We start from the raw sequence: 17,603 nt of genomic DNA, 5'->3' as shown, positions 1-17,603 counted from the left end.
AAAGGAACTGAAAGGTCCTCCAGGCTCTCATCTGTGGCTATCGTTGCAAGAAGGATCGGGAGGTTGGCAGCCGAGGGAGAGGGTAGGAGTCCCCAGTCCTGGCCTTGACCCGTCGGACAGTGGGACCCCTGCCAGGCTGGACATGCTGGCAAGCCTTGTCTGGGTCTAACACAAAGTCACATGGGGATAGAGACACAGGCTTGCGAAGCATACGATGTGAGTGTGCGGTAAAGCGTGTTGGTATTTCGTAAGGGTTTGGCACGTTTTCGGAATGATTCTGGCTGTCTGCCCAGCTCTGAGTTTCCTGTTCATAGCTCCCCACATGTGTCACGGCTGAGGATTAAAGCCCCCATAGGTCTGACACAGACGTCACTCAGAGTCTCCTTTCTTTCAGCCTCCGTAAAACTGGGTGGGCTGACAAGATGTGAAGGACACTCTCGTGCCGCATGGACCAGACACAAAGCTCGTTTGAAAAAGAAAAGAGGAATTAGCAAGTCTCTCCAGGACTGACTTCAGAATGCACTTTTGTTTTTAAGAACCAACGTCAAGTCAGCTGACTTATTTGGGGGAAGAAACGCTGTGGGCTTACCCTCAGAGTCACCACCTCCTGCGAGACCAGCCATCCCCGAATGTCCCCACGATGAAGAAACGAGATGGTAAGATGATTAATTGCCCTTCTGGTTTTTGTTCCCGTATTTCCCCCTCGTTTTCTCGTTGCTTACTTCTCCACGGATGAAAGATTTAGCAGCCACGAATGGACTTCAAGAAAACTGAGCATGTTACGGTGTTTGTTGAAAACAAGATTTTAAGGATTTCTTGGACTTCTGTGGCTCTGTAGGCATATTTCACCTCAAGATGTGTCTGTGAGTCATATTAAAAAATTGCCTGTGATAATGTATGTTTTACTCTATGGAATATTAACTGGGAATGATATGGGCATATACTACTTATAAGCCACAAAGAGTTGCATGACTTTTTTGGTAAATCGTGCAGTCTAAGTGAAGGGTATTATGAATAAGAATCTTTTAAAAACATTGTTGCTGATATTAGAATTCAGACTTATTTGAGCACTTCCCATTAAGCTTTGTCAGTTTGAGAGGGGCACAATCTGGCCCAATGTTTGGCTGAAGGCATTGCATTTCTATTAACAGACACCCATTGGTTGCATTCAAAGTTAGAAGGTGTTGTCCTAGCAAGGCTCATATGTGCTTCCTCCAGCACAGCTTAAAGTGTCATCTTAGAAGCACAAGCATTTTTTTTTTCCCGAGGCTTGACAAATGTTACACCTAGAGCTGTAAGGAAAACTCTCAGAGGAGAGGATAAACATTGTCCGGTATTTCTCTATTGGACATGCTTGACTTCCATAATCCTGTCAGTAGCATTGCTGTGGGAAAGAATAAGAAAATGGGACAGAATCTGGAAGATTAAAGATAGGAAGTGAGAACACAAAAAGGAGAGCAAAATGAGGTTTACTGTTCAATTCGGTTCAATTCAATTGACAACTCCTTACTTTTATGCAAAATGCTGGTTGGTGCTGTAGTGAGGAGGGCATGGGGAGCTGGGTTCGGGAAGGATGTTCAGAGGGTGCAGCCAGTTTGTGAATCCTGTTACCTGCCCATGGGCAGCTGGAGACCACTGCACGTGCTAAAGGCCAAGGGAGGGTTTATGCTCCCTGGAAGCATGTGGATCTGTTGGGGAAGGGAAGGAGATAATGCTGCCCACAAGAAGCAGGGAGCACTTCTTGAGATGAATTTAATCTTCCTAATTCTGGTGAAGAATTAAGAGAGATACTTATGGCCTTTCTCAAGTCAGCAGGCGGTTGCTAATCTTCTATCCCACGACACCTCCTGGGCACACGCCTGCTTGCTCACTTAGGAGAAAACCTCGCTGGGCATGGTCGAGGAATGGCTGAAATGCACTTCTTTTTTTTTTTTTTTTTAAAATATTTTATTTATTTATTTATTTGACAGAGAGAGACAGCCAGCGAGAGAGGGAACACAAGCAGGGAGAGTGGGAGAGGAAGAAAGAAGCAGGCTCCCAGTGGAGGAGCCTGATGTGGGGCTTGATCCCAGAACGCTGGGATCACACCCTGAGCCGAAGGCAGATGCTTAACCACTGCCCTACCCAGGCGCCCCTGAAATTCACTTCTAAAATATCTCTTGCAAAACTAACAGGACTAGCACATCCTCATTGTCAGAAATAAAATAAAGGACATATAGATCAGTAAATAAGATGAAAGATAAAAATCTGTCGCTGTGGGATCAATGCTAATTTCTTTCTACAGAAGTTATTTGTTCACATTATACAGAGAATTTATCAAGTCATGTTGGTAGATATTGGATTGTTTTCTATTATCAACACTACAAAACTAACATACTTATAATGAAACCTTTGCATCTCTTCTCGATTATTTCCTAGGACTATATTCCCAGAGGAAAAACCGTAGGGTCAAAGGGCATGAGCATTTTTGAAGCTCTTGATCCCTGCCACTAAATTTAATCTAGGAAAGTGCTATTAATTTACACTGCCTCCAGCACTGTATGAATACCATCTTACCACACTTTCACCAACATTGGGTTTTGGTGTTTTTTTTTTTTAAATAAATGTGCTAATCTGATAATTGGCAAAGACTATTTTGTTGTCTTGATTTGCTTTAAGGGAACGCTTTGTAAAACCTTTCTACTTCCTATTCTGCCCCTTTGGGTTCAGTTTCTTGTCTTTTTTGGTTACTCATATCAAAGCAATCATTTCTTACAGTAACTTATGCCAACCTAATTTCTGGGGACTTTGACCTCATTTGATGTCGCTCACCAGGCCTGCAGAGAGCATGGGTAATAGGATGCTTTTGCTCTGACTTTCTACCATTTGAACAACGCCTGGCAAAACTCAATCTTTATGATTTTATTTCCCTTTTTTCTATAAAATGCAAAGATAAGGATTGACTTTTCATCCCACCCACGATTGTACTGGGAGCAGAGATGAGACAGAAAAAATTTCTTTGAATAGAAAAACAGTGAAAAATATGAAACAGTACAGTTACGATTGCTGTCATTATGAAGTTTATTTATATTCTCACCTTATAACGTATTTATGTTTGGAGAGTTACATGCTGAGATTTTGGCAATGTGTTCTAATTCTAGACTTGGAAAGTGTGTGTGTGTGTTGCAACATATTTCTCAGTTCTTGGAGTCAGCGCTAGCATTCGGCGTGTTCTAGGGCACATGGAGATACTGGAGATTGAAGACGGTTTCTATTCTGTTGCTTACTAATCTCATTTGCATGCAGAACCACACGCCATTCTTCTTATATTGCATTGTTGTTGACCACTTGCTTTGCTCAGTTCCCCTTCTCAAAGGCGGGACTTGTTTCATGTGTTTTTCTCTCTCTAGGGCCTGGTCTGGGATCTGTTACTGAGCGGGGGCTCAATGAATGTTTCCTGACTGAGTCCACAGAAGGGAGCTAGGAACATTGTTACCTAACTCTGCAGGGAAAGGAATATCTTAAAAAGTAATCACTGAAGATTTTGAAAATGGAGATTGTCTGGGGCAGATTGATGATTTTGTTTAATTTTGTTTGGGTTGGTTTCTATTTTTATTGAATACAAGCCAAAGGTAGAATCAGGAAAATGGAGATCACAGACTTGTAAGTGTAAGTCTCATGGACTTGGTGTGAGTATGAAATGCTTTACAGGGGGGTACAGGGTTTCACTCTGACCCCCAGTTCAGTGCTAGGCTGTTAGAATGAGAACCAAACTGATGCTTAGCAATGGCTTGAACTTGGCACCGAATAAATAATAGTGATGGCTAATACTTAATGGAGCACTTGACTCTATGCGAGATCTGCTTGGAAGTGCCTCGTGTATGACGTAGTCATTGTTACGATTTTATTTTGCAGAGTAAGAAGCTGGCGTACAGAGAAGTGATTTGCCCGAAGTTACAGCGGCAGTCAGTGCACAGCTGGGAGTCACAACGCAGTCGTACTTAGAGTGCACAGGTTGGTGAGCGTAGGGTTGACTGAACTCTAGAGACAATGGCACACAGGTTTGGGACCATTGATAATGTTTGTACTGTTCACCTGGGTATATAGTCACCATTTATTGAGTTCCCACTAAGGAACACTGATCTGGGTTCTTACCTCATTATGTCTCATCTGTTCACAACCTTGCAAGATTGGTATCATTACACCTGCTCAAGGACCAAACCCACTGAGACTCTGAGCAGCTCAGTAAGTGGCCCAGAGGTGATGAGCTAGTGATGAGAGATGCCCATCAATCTATACCAAGTCTGTTCAACTTCCTAGCCTATGTGCTGCACTGGTCCGCACAGCTGAGTGCTGATGCACTTGGTTCTTCATCCAAAAGTGCTAAGTCCAGTTCTACATTTGAGGTGCTGGGCCTAGAAACTCAACCAATGCATCCCCTCACTTGGGGATTGGGGGAGGTGGGGTGCTCTGCCTCGGTTTCTCTGAATCTGTGTAAGCCATTGTGAAATGGTACCTGAAGTTGATTTTCAGGCCAACATTCCCTGGCAGGATTATCCAATTTATCATCTCATCCTAGACACGTTAGGTGTTTAATATTTGGGGACCATCCTTATACATTTTAACCATCGAGCCCCCAATTCTGTACCAAGAATGTCCAAGAACGTCTCCAGGGAGGATGGGACAGAGTAAGGCAAGTTCTAGCTTGGGAGAGGGGGCTGGTTCTGTTTTCTCCCAGGAAACTTACCTGTCTTCTCTTAGATTAGTTGTTCCAGTTAGAAGGTGGGTATAAGAATATAATTTAAAATAGCATTTTACACAATTTGCTATTAAACTTTTCAGTAAGATTTTGGAATTTTAAAATATTTTTTAACAAGGGGCACCTGGGTGGCTCAATTGGTTAAGCATCCGACTCTTGATCTCATCTCAGGGTGGTGAGTTCAAGCCGCATGTTGGGCTCCACACTGACCATGGAGCCTACTTTTTTTTTCAACAAATAACATATGGTTTGTGTACTTTTGAAATTTTTTTCAACAAATAACATATGGTTTGTGTACTTTTGAATGGATCACACACAATTTAAAAGACTATTCGGTAAAGTCCTTCCTCTCCCTTTTCCTCAGACACCTCTTTCCTTCTCTCTCACCAACAAGTAGCTAAGTAACTGTTAATAATTTTTTCCATATTTCCACACTGTATTAGGGTTCTCCAGAGAAACAGGACGAACAAGAGATAGATACGTCAATATCCTATTGGTTTTATATGTAAAATCAGGCATATCATTGGGATATTTTGAGAGAGAGAGATAAAAAGAGAGATAAAAGAGATTATAAAGTATTGTCTCGTTTGGAGGCTGAGAAGTTCCATTATCTGTTGTCTACAAGCTTGGACCCAGGAGAGCAGGTGGCACAGTTCCAAGGCCCGAGAGCTGTAGGGCCAAAGGTGTAGACTGTAGTCCAGGTCTGAAGGCATGAGAACCAGGAGCACGTAGAGAAAATAGATGTCTCAGCTCAAGTAGTCCTGTGGCGTCAATTCAACCTTTCTCTGCCTCTTTGTTCTATTTCAACCCTCAAGGAATTGGGGGATGCCCACCCGCACTGGGGAGAGCCATCTGCTTTATGCAGTTCAAAGGCCCCTTCACCTCGGCTACGTGGGCTCAGTCAATTCGACACATGAAATTAGCCATCACACACACTAATGGTGCGTGCGTGTGATCTTCCGCACCCTGTTCCATATCTGCGTCTAACGAGGTGCATTTTTAACCTTTCAGTGGACTCCTAAGTTGTTTGCAATCTTTTGCTATTACAACCAGTGTTGCAATGAAAAGCAGCCTCGCCTGTGTCATTTTGCAGAAGTGCAAACAAACGTGTTGATTGGCTAAATTCCTAGAAGTGGAATTGTGAGTCAAAGACTTGGGCATTTGTGATTTTGATATGTATTTCAAAACTGCCCATCCATCTCCCACATGGTTATACTAAATAATACTTCTGGGAATGTTTGAGAGCATGTTTCCCCGTGTGCTTGTCAACATAGCATGCTAGCCAACTGGTTTTTATTCAACTCTTGTGGTCCTTCGGGGGAAGAGGTTAACTTGGTGTGTTTCTAAAATTTTCATATCTCATTTCATGGTGGAGGTGTCTTTATTTAGGCTTTATTTTTTGACAGCAGTTTTAGGTTCACAGTGGAATTGAGGGGAAGGTATAGAAATTTCCCTCTATGTTCACCCCCCATTATCAATATGCTCCCCCACGCCAGAGCAGCTCATTAGTTACAACGGATGAACCAACACCGAGACATCATTATCACTAAAGTCCATGGTTGATAGTAGGCTTCTCTCTCAGGGTTGTGCCTTTCATGGGCTTAGACAAGTATATAATGACGTGCATACATCATTATGGTATCATACAGTGTTTTACTGCCCTAAACGTCCTCTGTGCTCTATCTGTTCATTCTCCCTACTCCAGCAGACAAGCCGTGGCAACTGCTGGTCTTTTTACTGTCTTCCTAGTTTTGCCTTATCCAGAACACCATATGCTTGGAATCAAGCAGTGTATAGCCTGTTCAGACTGGCTTCTTTTATTCAGTAGTATGCATTTAAGTTTCCTCCATGTCTTTTCATGGCTTGATGGTTCATTTCTTTGAAGAGCTAAAGAATATTCCACTGTCTGGATGTGCCCCAGTTATTTATCCGTGCATCCACTCAACAGTATGTAGGCTGCTTCCAAGTTTGGGCAATTGTGAAGAAAGGTCCCATAAATAACGATGTTCGGGTCCTTGTGTGGATGTAAATTTTCAACTCTTTTATGTAAATACCAAGGGGCACAGTTTCTGGATTGTGTGGTAAGTCTGTTTTTGGTTGTGTAAGAAACTAACTGTCTTCCAAAGTGTCTGTGCCACGTTGCATTCCCACCAGCAATGAATGAGTTCCTGGTGCTCCACATCCTCGCCAGCATTTGGTGTTGTCAGTGTTCTAGATTTTGGCCAGTCTCATAGATGCGTAGCGGTATGGAGATTGTTTTAAAAACCGTTTGTGATCATAACTTTTGGTTTGCTCAGTAGTTGTGTTTTGAGGCCTTGCTGGGGGTCTAGCCATGGGATGCCATAGTGGGTGAGGGTGATCTGGCTACTGCCTGCAAAGGCCGCACAAAACAGCTGGGCGGTAGCGTGTATTACATCCATAGCGATTAGCACCAGGAACGAGACAGGCTGGTGCTAAGCTGGTGATGACGAGCAAGATCTGTCTTCGCCTGGTGGTGGGAGTCCTGGTGGAGGAGGAGGGTGGGTTCTGAGGCACACAGGTGGAGGGCGGAGGGAACAGTGGTGCAGAGCCCTGTTGGAGGAGCAGAAGATACGTACAGGGCTGGCCAAATGTGTGGGAGGGGGGTTGGTGGTGAGCTTGGAGACAGAGCAGGGGGCAGATCGCCATGGGCATTTGCAGCCACAGTCAAGACATTGGAGTTTATTCTGGATTTCAGGTAGTTAGTCATGGGCTGGAAAGAGGATGTCAGAGTCTTTAAAGTCTTACCCACGTAGAAGGTAAATGCTCACCTGGATGATGGACATCGTGGGCAAAAGTCATTGTATTTGCCACAAGAGATAGTGACATGGGTGACATCTGGTAGAGGGCTGGCCGGCACCCAGGATACCTCACTCTCTTGTCCAGCCCTGAATTCTTGTGTGCGTGACAAGTGACAAAAGCTCAGTCTAAACATGGCCATTGAGACATTTCACAAAAAACACATCCTACCTCTCCCAGAGATAAAATTCAGCTTACAAAAGTCTTTCTCCTTCGTTATCTCACACCTTACTAAATTAACTGATTGTTTTGACAAATCGTTATTAAGCGTCCAGTTTGGGCTAAGCCCTATGCACGGTGCCCCTGAAAGAAAGAGGAAGAGGAGGTGGGAGAGAAAATAGAAAGATTTAGAAAATGAACAGCAGCTTATGGTCTAGTTTCAAGACTGAAACAAATGTCAACCACCACAAGGAAGGCAGGAAAGAAACAGCAAAAAAGCCCTGCCACTTCTGGGTTCTAGATGAGAACTCTGGCCTTGCAGTGTGGGCTGTTCATGTGCCCTGAAGGTCTGCTTAGCGCTGGGGAGCCCTCCGGGGACTGGAGCTTCTCCTATATCCTTCCCTGGAGGTACGGGTAGGGTTATCATTCTAACTTTAGAGGTGAAGAATCAAGAGCTTTCCTCAAGACCACTGAGTGGGGAAGGGGCAGAGTGAGATTATCCCCTGAGCATTAATTCCATGGCTTTCTGTGGGACAGAATAGAGCAAATTCCTAAGTTTTATTCCCTGGGAAAGGCCCTGGGAAGAGGGTTTTTCTCTACTATGTATCCTCTTTCACTCTGGTCCCTCTGGTTCCATTCGTATGGGGCTGTTTAGCTGATAGGTCTGCAGTGCTGGGAGGGCCCTGCAGAAGGGGTGTGGATGGACCACAGACTCAGGTAAGGCCTGATGGTAAGGCTTGAAGCCAAGAAGTGCTTCCATCTTGTGAAGAAACACAGGGCACCAAGACGGAGATTGATGATTGAATGGGCGTTCAGATAAATCTCCATGGCACAACTGGTCATTTGTAGCCAGAGCAGAGTGGGGATGTGTGTGTGTGTGTGTGTGTGTGTGTGTGCATGCGCGTGTGTGTGGCATCTGGGATGAAGGCTTCAGGAACTGTTGGCCGTGGAAAGGAGTGAAGGGATGCAGGTTTCTGTTGACATAGGAACATGGAGGCAGGAAGCAGGAAGGCTATGAGGTCAGTTTCTTACCTCAAGCTCAGGAAGCTTCTCCTCCTGGTCCAGAGAAAAGAGGGCGGGGTTTGCTTCTGAGAACTCCTCAGGTGAGTTCTAGGTACTCAACCCAGATAGAATTGTCCAATCGGAGGCAACGTGGGATAAGGGATTGTTAAGTGAGAATGATGGGTTAGAAAGACAGCAAAAGGAATATTCAGGAAAAAAAAAGTCCAGAAACATATTTGTAAAACTTGAAATGTGTCTGTGCTAATTGTGATTGAAATAAATATTTTAGGATTCCTAGATTTTTAGGCTTTTGGGTTTCTTATACCTATGTTCAGTCAGTCCATAACAATGGCATGGTTGGCTTTAAAGACTAAAATTTCAGAAAGGATTTTAGCAAGTTTGATATCTGAAGCCGTCAGGCATTCCTGGAATGAATGGATGAACGAACGAATGAGCAAATGAATGAATGAACGACATTACTCGAGAACTAAGTGATGGCATGTTTGTGTCTTTTGTAGAAGTCCTTCTCTTTTTATAGTTTGAGGGGGATTATTGGACGTGAATGTGCTTATAAATTATTCCGTCTTGTTTCTAAAGATGCTGAACCTTTTGACAATGGGTCCTTTCTTGGCTGAAGTCAGCAGCGTTGCTTTTGATGACTGTAGCCGCTCAGTCATGTTTGCCAACGGCATATGCCAACGTGGGCCACAAAACCAACACATTCCAAAGCCATGAGTGCACCCCCCAAAACTGATGTGGCTTCCCTAATTCTATTCCCGGAGTTAGTGAGAGGGTAGCACTTGACTGGAAATCCTGGGACAACTTTTCATAGATCTTTTATTATCTGCAACTTCATTTGCCGGCCTCTTGATCTCTTTGCTGTAGGCTGACGAGCAGCCCGTCTGTCCTGGAAGTACCAACAACGTCGCACCCCGCCGCCCCACCCCGATCCGTCTCCTCCCCATGATTGTTGGGTGCTCTTTAGACATTAGCTGTGTTCCTTACACAGGCTTGGACCGAGGGAGACAGAGACCCAGACGCAGCAAGTGGTTTCTCAAGATGGTAGTGGGTGATTAATAGAATCAGGATATGAACACTTGTCTGTTGGACTCCCAAACTTCTTTGTATTTCATTGTGCTGAAACGATAGGAGAACTTGAAGAAGGGAAACACGAGTTTATGGAATCGTTCTTTTTAGATGTAGTTGAAGTTTAGTCATATTTTTCTGAGTATTGACATTTTTCAGAGTTTGTTCACAGGAAGCATGTGATTAAGGCTCCCTCCTTCTACCTCCATTGGGAATTTATCATCCAAATAGGCATAGGCTATCTGTAAACTGTTTTTTTTTTAAAGGTATTATGTGCTAGGGTTATTTTCTACCTTCTGAAATGATCAGTAGATAATATTTAAACTAAAATCAATACAAATGAAATATACATAATAGTAAAGTACAAATTAACTTGATAGCTATTTCTCTGGAATGATTCAACAGATGCTGCCTGAAGTAGGTGGGAGAAACCTGGTTTTACAAATAGTATCATCTGGCCATTAAAGAAAAATCTGTATATCAGAAAGGTAACTGATAACAGGTATTGGCAAGATTGTAGAGAAAAGGGAAGCCCTGTGCCCTATTGGAGGGAATGTAAAGTGGTATAGTTACTACTGAAAATAGTACAGAGGTTCCTCAAAAAAATTAAAGGCAGAACTACCAAATGACCCAGCAATCCCACTTCTGGGTATATATTCAACAGAAATATAAACAGGATCTTGAGGGGATACCTTCACTGCCGTGTTTATTGCAGCCTTATTCACAAGAGCGAAGGTATGGACACAACCTAAGTCTTCGTCAACAGGTGAATGGACAAAGAAGATGTGGTATAAATATGCAACGGGATATTATTCAGCCATGAGAAAGAAGGAAATCCTGCCATATACAATAGCATAGATGAAGCTTTAGGGCATGAGGCTAAAGTAAAATAAGCTGGACAGAGAAAGACAAATACTGTATGAGATCACTTGTACGTGAAGTCTAAAAAAGTTGAACCCAGATCAACAGAGTAGAGTGGTGTTACCCAGGGCGGAGGAGAAATTCGAGGGAAGTGGAGAGATTTTGATCAAAGGATAACTTCCGGTTATGAGATTGACAGTTTGGGGGATCTAAGGTACAGCATGGTGATGATGGCTAATATACTGTATTACATACTTGAAGGTTGTTAGGAGAGTGGATCGTAAATGTTCTCACCACAAAAAAGAAGTGGTAGTTATGTGTTGGGTTGGAGGTGTTAGCTCATGCTATGGGTGGTAATCATTTTGCAGTATATGAATGTATCAGATTAACACCTCGTACACCTTAAACTTACACAATGTTGTACTGATACACAAATACATTACACAGTCATATTGACCTACATCCACATCTACTGATAATGTAGCTGGGAATGCAAAGATTCATGGGATTTCTTTCCTAGGAGAAAAATACATGATTATAATCAGTGGTGATAGAACGTGTGCTTGGATTTCGTTGATTTAAAAAAGCTCATGTGAACTTGCCATGATACCTCTTTCGAATACATTTCCCTCAAGGATTAAGCATTTCTCTAGATTAACACCATGGGTTACTGAGCTGACTCACAAGGAGAAAGGAAGGCTACGGTTTTGCTATTGTAATAATGTGGGGAATTACACCCAACATCACTCACCATGCTTGAGTATTTATCATTAACCTCAAATTCTGAGACTTATTTAACTGCAAGATCAGAGTTCTAAACTTCTTTTTCCACATTGAAATTGTTAAGAACCTTGGTAAGACAATGTGACGAGTGTACAGAGACTATGTTTACAGGACAGTGAAAAATGCTGGGGGTGGGTGGGTGGTGGAGACAGCTACTTCCTTAGGTCTGGACCTGATGTCCAAATTATATATTATTGTTTTAGGGAAACCTATTGTGTGTCCCTGAGGCCGAGCTCTCTCTTCTTTGCCTGGCCACAGTCTGCTGGGCCCTGTAGAAAATGGGTTTTGCTGATGTGATAGGTCTGGGGATACAAAAAAGTCACCAGGTGGCTATGCCATGCAGCTGGTATAACGTGGGTTGAGAACCACTGACCTGGGAAGTAGACAGCCATAAATTCAGTAAATTACCTGAGTAAACAAGAAGCTGGCTAGAACAAGGCTGTCCAGAGCCATTGCCAAATCCTCCCTGCTGGGGGAATTTAGGGCCATTTTCCAGAAAACCTTGTCCCCAGAAGTTATCAAAGCCTCTCTCTGTCCCGTCTGTGTGGTTTGAATTTTTAAGGCATGGTGGGCATTAGTCATGTAAATGTAGCCACTGACATTTATTTGGCAAAGATGTAAATGTCTACTCGGTTCAAGCTATAGTCAGTCAGAAAAAGAACCTACCTTTAAGCATTTGAGTATCGGGAGTGAAGAGCTCATGTAAGACGAAATTGGGGGTTGCCAGTGCCATCAGAGGCGGGAGGTGTAGCCAAGGGTCCGGGGCGAGCGGGAGAGAGTCCCCCATTTCCCCTGGTCGGAGGGGTGGGGAAACCCTAGAAGGCTCCTTTGGAAGGAGTGCACAGTATTTGGTAAGGACCTGGAAGGGTGGGGAGGAGCACCTGAGCTGGAGGAGGAAGGGTGACATTCTCCAGGGAGGGAACGAGGGAGCCCCTGGGGAAGCTGGCAAGGAGGCAAATGTCTGCAAAGAGGTAGAGTCAGGGCAGAGCAAGGTGGCTCTAGGATCTGAAACCGAGTGATATGGCTTCATCCCAGGGGCAGTGGGGGACCCAGCACGGCAGGCTTTGACCGCCAACGTTGAAGCAAAGGGCAAGTAGGGGCTTGCCTAGTATTACTTATTCAGCTAACATGGATCGTTCAGAAGAGAAATGTGTTTTTGTCGTTATAACCATCCGTTTTGATGAGGTGAGAAAGAAGCCCATGTAGGTTACACAGGCCAGTTTTGCATTGACAAGTGGGTGTACTGCATTCAGATGTTTCAGACTTTTCTTTTATCTCCTTTTCTCTAACTTCTACTGCTTCCTTTGTTCCTCCCCAGTCCCCCGGAGGAAGAAATTTAAAAACTTCCTCCTTCCCACCCCCCCAGCCCACCCCACCCACACGATCTCGTCTAAAGTAGTAACAGTGAAACTCTGACTGTAAAAATATTACATACGTTTCCCTTGAGATTCTTTGGAGTGTATTGCTTCTTGGGAAAAAAAAAGAGAGAAAGAACAGGGGCATATGAATCGTGAAGGTGACTGGGTAGACGATTTTCTGTGATTCGTCCCAACTTTGAAAGTGTAAACCACAATTTGTAAAGTCATGAACAAGAATAGTCTCTCTATAAAATTTAATATTAGAATTCCATCCAATTACACCTTGTTCTTGACGGGATAAACTTTAAGCTCGTTGTCATTTCTGGAAATATGAATCCGAACTTCTACACTAATCAAGAATAATGAATCATGGGGGGCGCCTGGGTGGCACAGCGGTTAAGCGTCTGCCTTCGGCTCAGGGCGTGATCCCGGCGTTATGGGATCGAGCCCCACATCGGGCTCCTCTGCTGTGGGCCTGCTTCTTCCTCTCCCTCCCCCTGCTTGTGTTCCCTCTCTCGCTGGCTGTCTCTATCTCTGTCGAATAAATAAAATCTTTAAAAAGAAAAAAAAAAAGAAAAAAAAAGAATAATGAATCATGGAATTTTCCTTCAAAACCTAGGAATGTACTGTATGGTGACTAACATAATATAATAAAAAATTATTATAAAAAAAGAAATATTTCATTCCCCAGTAGTGAAAAAAAGAGAAAAGATTAGGTATGGCCATTAAGAAGTTTGATAGTTAGGACGGTATTTACTTAACAGATTGGGGCCACATTGACTGTTAAGTAAATACAGCAACTGCTTTTTTTTCTTCTTTTCAAAATACAAAAATAAAATGTAAAGGTAACCTAGATTTTGGAATAAATGGCCAACACACTTCTGCAAATGATGTTTCTGTATTAATTTGATTGCATCCGAATGCTCTTCAGTGTATTTTGGGAATTTTATTTGTAAGGAAGTCGGTAAGAGCTGCTTGTGATTCAGCCTAAAAGGGGAGCAGACATCACTGTCCCTACAGTTGAGATCACTTTGTCTAAATCTGACTTTAAGGTTTCAAAAAGTGTTTACTGAGTGCTTTGCATGGGGTTAGACACATTGGAGGATATAAATTAAGTAAGTAAATAAATAAATAAATAAATAAATAAAATGGTCATTGTCCCGAAACCTCTAGAGTTTGCTTTTTTCTCCCTTTCTCCCATTGGAAGAAATGGAGGAAATCAGGAAATCATATTAACAGACTTTCTATACTTGATCCTAGTGTGTTTATGACCAGGCTACATTTATTTTGTTTGTTTCAAATTTTTATTTAAATTCTAGTTAGTTAACATAATGGTGTCATCTTGGTTTCAGGAGCAGTATTAGTGATTCCTCACTTATCTATTACACCGTGCTCATCATAACAAGTGCCCTCCTTAATCCCCATCACCCATGTAGCCCACCCCCCCACCTCCCTTCAGCAACCCTCAGTTTGTTCTCTGTAGTTAAGAGTCTCTTATGTTTGCTTCTCTTTCTTTTTTTCTTTCCCATATGTTCATCTACTTTGTTTCTTAAATTCCACATATGAGTGAAATCATACGATATTTGTCTTTTTCTGCCTGACTTATTTTGCTTAGCATAATACTCTCTGGCTCCATCCACGTCGTTGCAAATGGCAAGACTTCATTCTTTCTTACGGCTGAGTAGTATTCCACTGCACACACACACACACACACACACACACATGCACATCCCACATTTTCTTTATCCATTCATCAGTTGATAGACGTTTGGGCTTTTTCCATAATTTGGCTATTGTTGATAATGCTGCTATAAACACCAGGGTGCACGTGCCTTTTTGTCTCCTTTGAGTAAATACCTAGTAGTGCAATGGCTGGGTCATAGGGGAGCTCTATTTTTAACTTTTTGAGGAACTTCCATACTGTTTTCCAGAGTGGCTGCACCAGTCTGCATTCCTACCAACAGTGTAAGAGGTTCCCTTTTCTCTATTTCCTCGCCAACATCTGTTGTTTCCTGTGTTGTTGATTTTAGCCCTTCTGACAGGTGTGAGGTGCTATCTCATTGTGGTTGTGATTTGTATTTCCTGATGATGAGTGATGGTGAACATCTTTTCATCTGTTGGCCATCTGTACGTGTTCTTTGGAACAATATCTATTCATGTCTTCTGCCCATTTTTAAACCAGATTATTTGTTTTTTGTGTGTTGAGTTTGATAAGTTCTTTACAAGTTTTGGATAGTAGCCCTTTATTAGCTATGTCATTTGCAAATAACATCTCCCATCCTGTAGGCTGCAAAGGTTTTGTCGACTGTTTCCTTTGCTGTTCAGAAGCTTTATATTTTGATGAAGTCCCAATAATTCATTTTTACTTTTGTTTCCCTTGCCTCCGGAGACCTGTCTAGTAAGAAGTTGCTACGGCTGAGGTCAAAGAGGTTGCTGCCTATGTTTTCCTCTAAGATTTTGAAGGTTTCCTCGCTCATATTTAGGTCTTTGCTCCATTTTGAATTTATGTGTATGGTGTAAGAAAGTGGTCCAGTTTCACTCTTTTGCATGTGGCTGTCCAGTTCTCTGAGCACCGTTTGTTGAAGAGACTGTCTTTTTTCCATTGGATATTCTTTCCTGCTTTGTTGAAGATTAGTGGACCTTAGCGTTATGGGTCCATTTCTGGGTTTTCCATCCTGTTCCATTGATCTATGTGTCTATTTTTATGCCAGTACCCTACTGTCTCGATGACTACACAGACTATTTTTCTAGATAAAATTTGCACATCTCTATTTTCTTATTGTTCTGCTTCTTATTGTTCTCATGTTAATTTTTTATCCTGTTACAATAAGTGTTTGACCCAGTTTGAAAGAATCTAGTGATAAATAGGGAAGGCGAAAAAAACCACTTTAACAAGATAATGCTTATTTCCACATGAATCTTAGATACATGACACAGTAAATACTGAAAAGTCTTAGTTTTAACATCTTGATTTTAAATATTGGGCAGTAATGCCCATATCTCATCAAACCACACATCCAGTTTTGGACGGGGAAGACATCTTGACTCTACACTTGAAATCGTAGCACCATCTCCACTTATCTCTGGGGGACCAAAAATAACAATGCAAAGCACCTACATGTGCCAGCCACCACAATGAGCACTTTACCTGTGCCTTCACCATCCTGGCAAGGTGACAGAGGGGGCACTGAAGCTGTTGTAGCACATCTGGAAAGAGTGGACCTGGAGGCATCTTGGCCTCTCTTATTGGTGGGTTAATGCTGTTTGTGGCATCCCCGTGCGTGGTCGTTTCTTGCTTGGCTCTCTTGTTGACATCACAAAATCAAGTGGGTGCGTGTATTACTGTGAGTTACCTCCGACTTCCCAGACTATCAAACAGCCACCGACATTTCTCTTCAGTTACTTCTGTACTCAAAAAACTGTCTTTGAGTCTCCATCCTAACTTTCTTCTGGCATGTTCCCTGCTTATTTGTTTATGTAGGTGAGTCTCACCTTGTGACTCAGGCACTTGAGGCAGCTTACTGTGTGTTTAAATGTGTGTCCAAGTCTGTATGGCCTCTCGGGGGTGTGTAACATGGACTTCTCGGAAATGGCCTTTGTGGGTGGGGGACACTGCTGGGCACAAAACATTTACTCTGTTCTGAACACTTGAGTTTCAAGGGTTATCCTCACTTATTAAGACTTTGGAAAAGCGCCAAAGCTGCTACTTCCTGGGAGTTTTCCATCAAACTCAGTCCTCTGGCATAGGAAAGAATGTTTTGCAATGTATCAAGAAATGTATATATACATACATGTGCATATTGCTCCAAATAAGAGTATAACTCTGGAAGCAAAGAAAAAATTTGCCAGAAGATAATGGTAAAAACCGTCACGTCGTGCTGAAGTTAGGTTGGACATTTTTTCAATAACTCAAGCATACCTAATTACAATATAAGCTCCTTACTGCATTTCAAAAATATGTCTTTGTCCAAGGAGGGTTTCCCTTTGTACTCTCATGTGAAGTTGGAATATTTATCATGGAAACCACATTGAACTTCCTTTGGTCTACTGAAAATTAGAAAACAAATTGTATGCAGTTAGTAGATTATTGTTTCAAACATAACCACATCAGATGAACTTCTGGAACTGAAATCCAGATGACACAACTTCACAATGCAATCGTAACATTCATTTAAGCCCCAGGTGTTGAGAAAGATGTCAGATACACCCGGTGTAGATGTCCTTCTCAGTCCGGCAGGGACAGAGTTTGGAGTATTGGTGGGAATGACATAGTAAGTGCAGACCGTTCGCTCTTAGCTGTGCAGGTGGGTTTTAGTTGGAAATCACTCTCGTGGCATAAATCCCTTCACAGTACTCTGTAATGGCTCCTTTGGCAATTCAGGTGGACAAATGGTTTTGTCTGAACGAGCTCAATCGGAGTTTCCCCCTGAGGTCTCAAAGCTGTCAGTTTTCAGCTCAGTATAACCAACTTTCACATGCTTATTTGACTAGATCAACCTTCGTCTCTATCATGTGGTCCTTCGTGTGAAAATACTTCAGCACAGAGACTTTGATGTGTGTGTGATGTGAGCGTGTGAATATTGTGTTTGTTGTATGTGTTTGGGGTGTGTGTTGTATGAATGTGTTTGTGTGTTGTGTGTATATTGTATGTTGTATGGCTGTGTTGTGTGACTATTTTTCATGTGTCGTGTGTGCTGGTGAGTGTTGTGTGTGAGTGTATATATTATGTGTGTGCTGTGTTTGTTGTGTGTGTGTTGTGAATGTTTTGTGTGTTGTGAAAGTTTTGTGTGTCGTGAATG

General features: G+C 42.6%; 1 protein-coding gene across 7 annotated transcripts in view; it reads left to right on the top strand.

The window, feature by feature from the left end:
• Positions 1-330: 330 nt before the first annotated feature.
• The window catches only part of IL1R1 (interleukin 1 receptor type 1), a 71,656-nt gene continuing 54,383 nt past the window's right edge, over positions 331-17,603 (top strand). For 3 of the 7 annotated variants that reach the window (XM_019804867.2, XM_011230936.3, XM_034658954.1), the window contains exons 1-2: positions 338-656; positions 3,895-3,993. The gene's annotated coding sequence lies outside the window, so the exon portion shown is untranslated. Of the gene's footprint in view, positions 657-726; positions 864-3,894; positions 3,994-17,603 lie in introns of those variants that run through there. The other 4 variants (XM_034658958.1, XM_011230944.3, XR_004624822.1 and 1 more) reach the window with 3 other exon arrangements.

The sequence above is a fragment of the Ailuropoda melanoleuca genome, chromosome 4, assembly GCF_002007445.2.
Source record: "Ailuropoda melanoleuca isolate Jingjing chromosome 4, ASM200744v2, whole genome shotgun sequence".
In the NCBI taxonomy this organism is placed as follows: Eukaryota; Metazoa; Chordata; class Mammalia; order Carnivora; family Ursidae; genus Ailuropoda; species Ailuropoda melanoleuca.
Note: the sequence above shows the minus strand (reverse complement) of the source record. Positions and strands in the feature narration are given on the sequence as shown.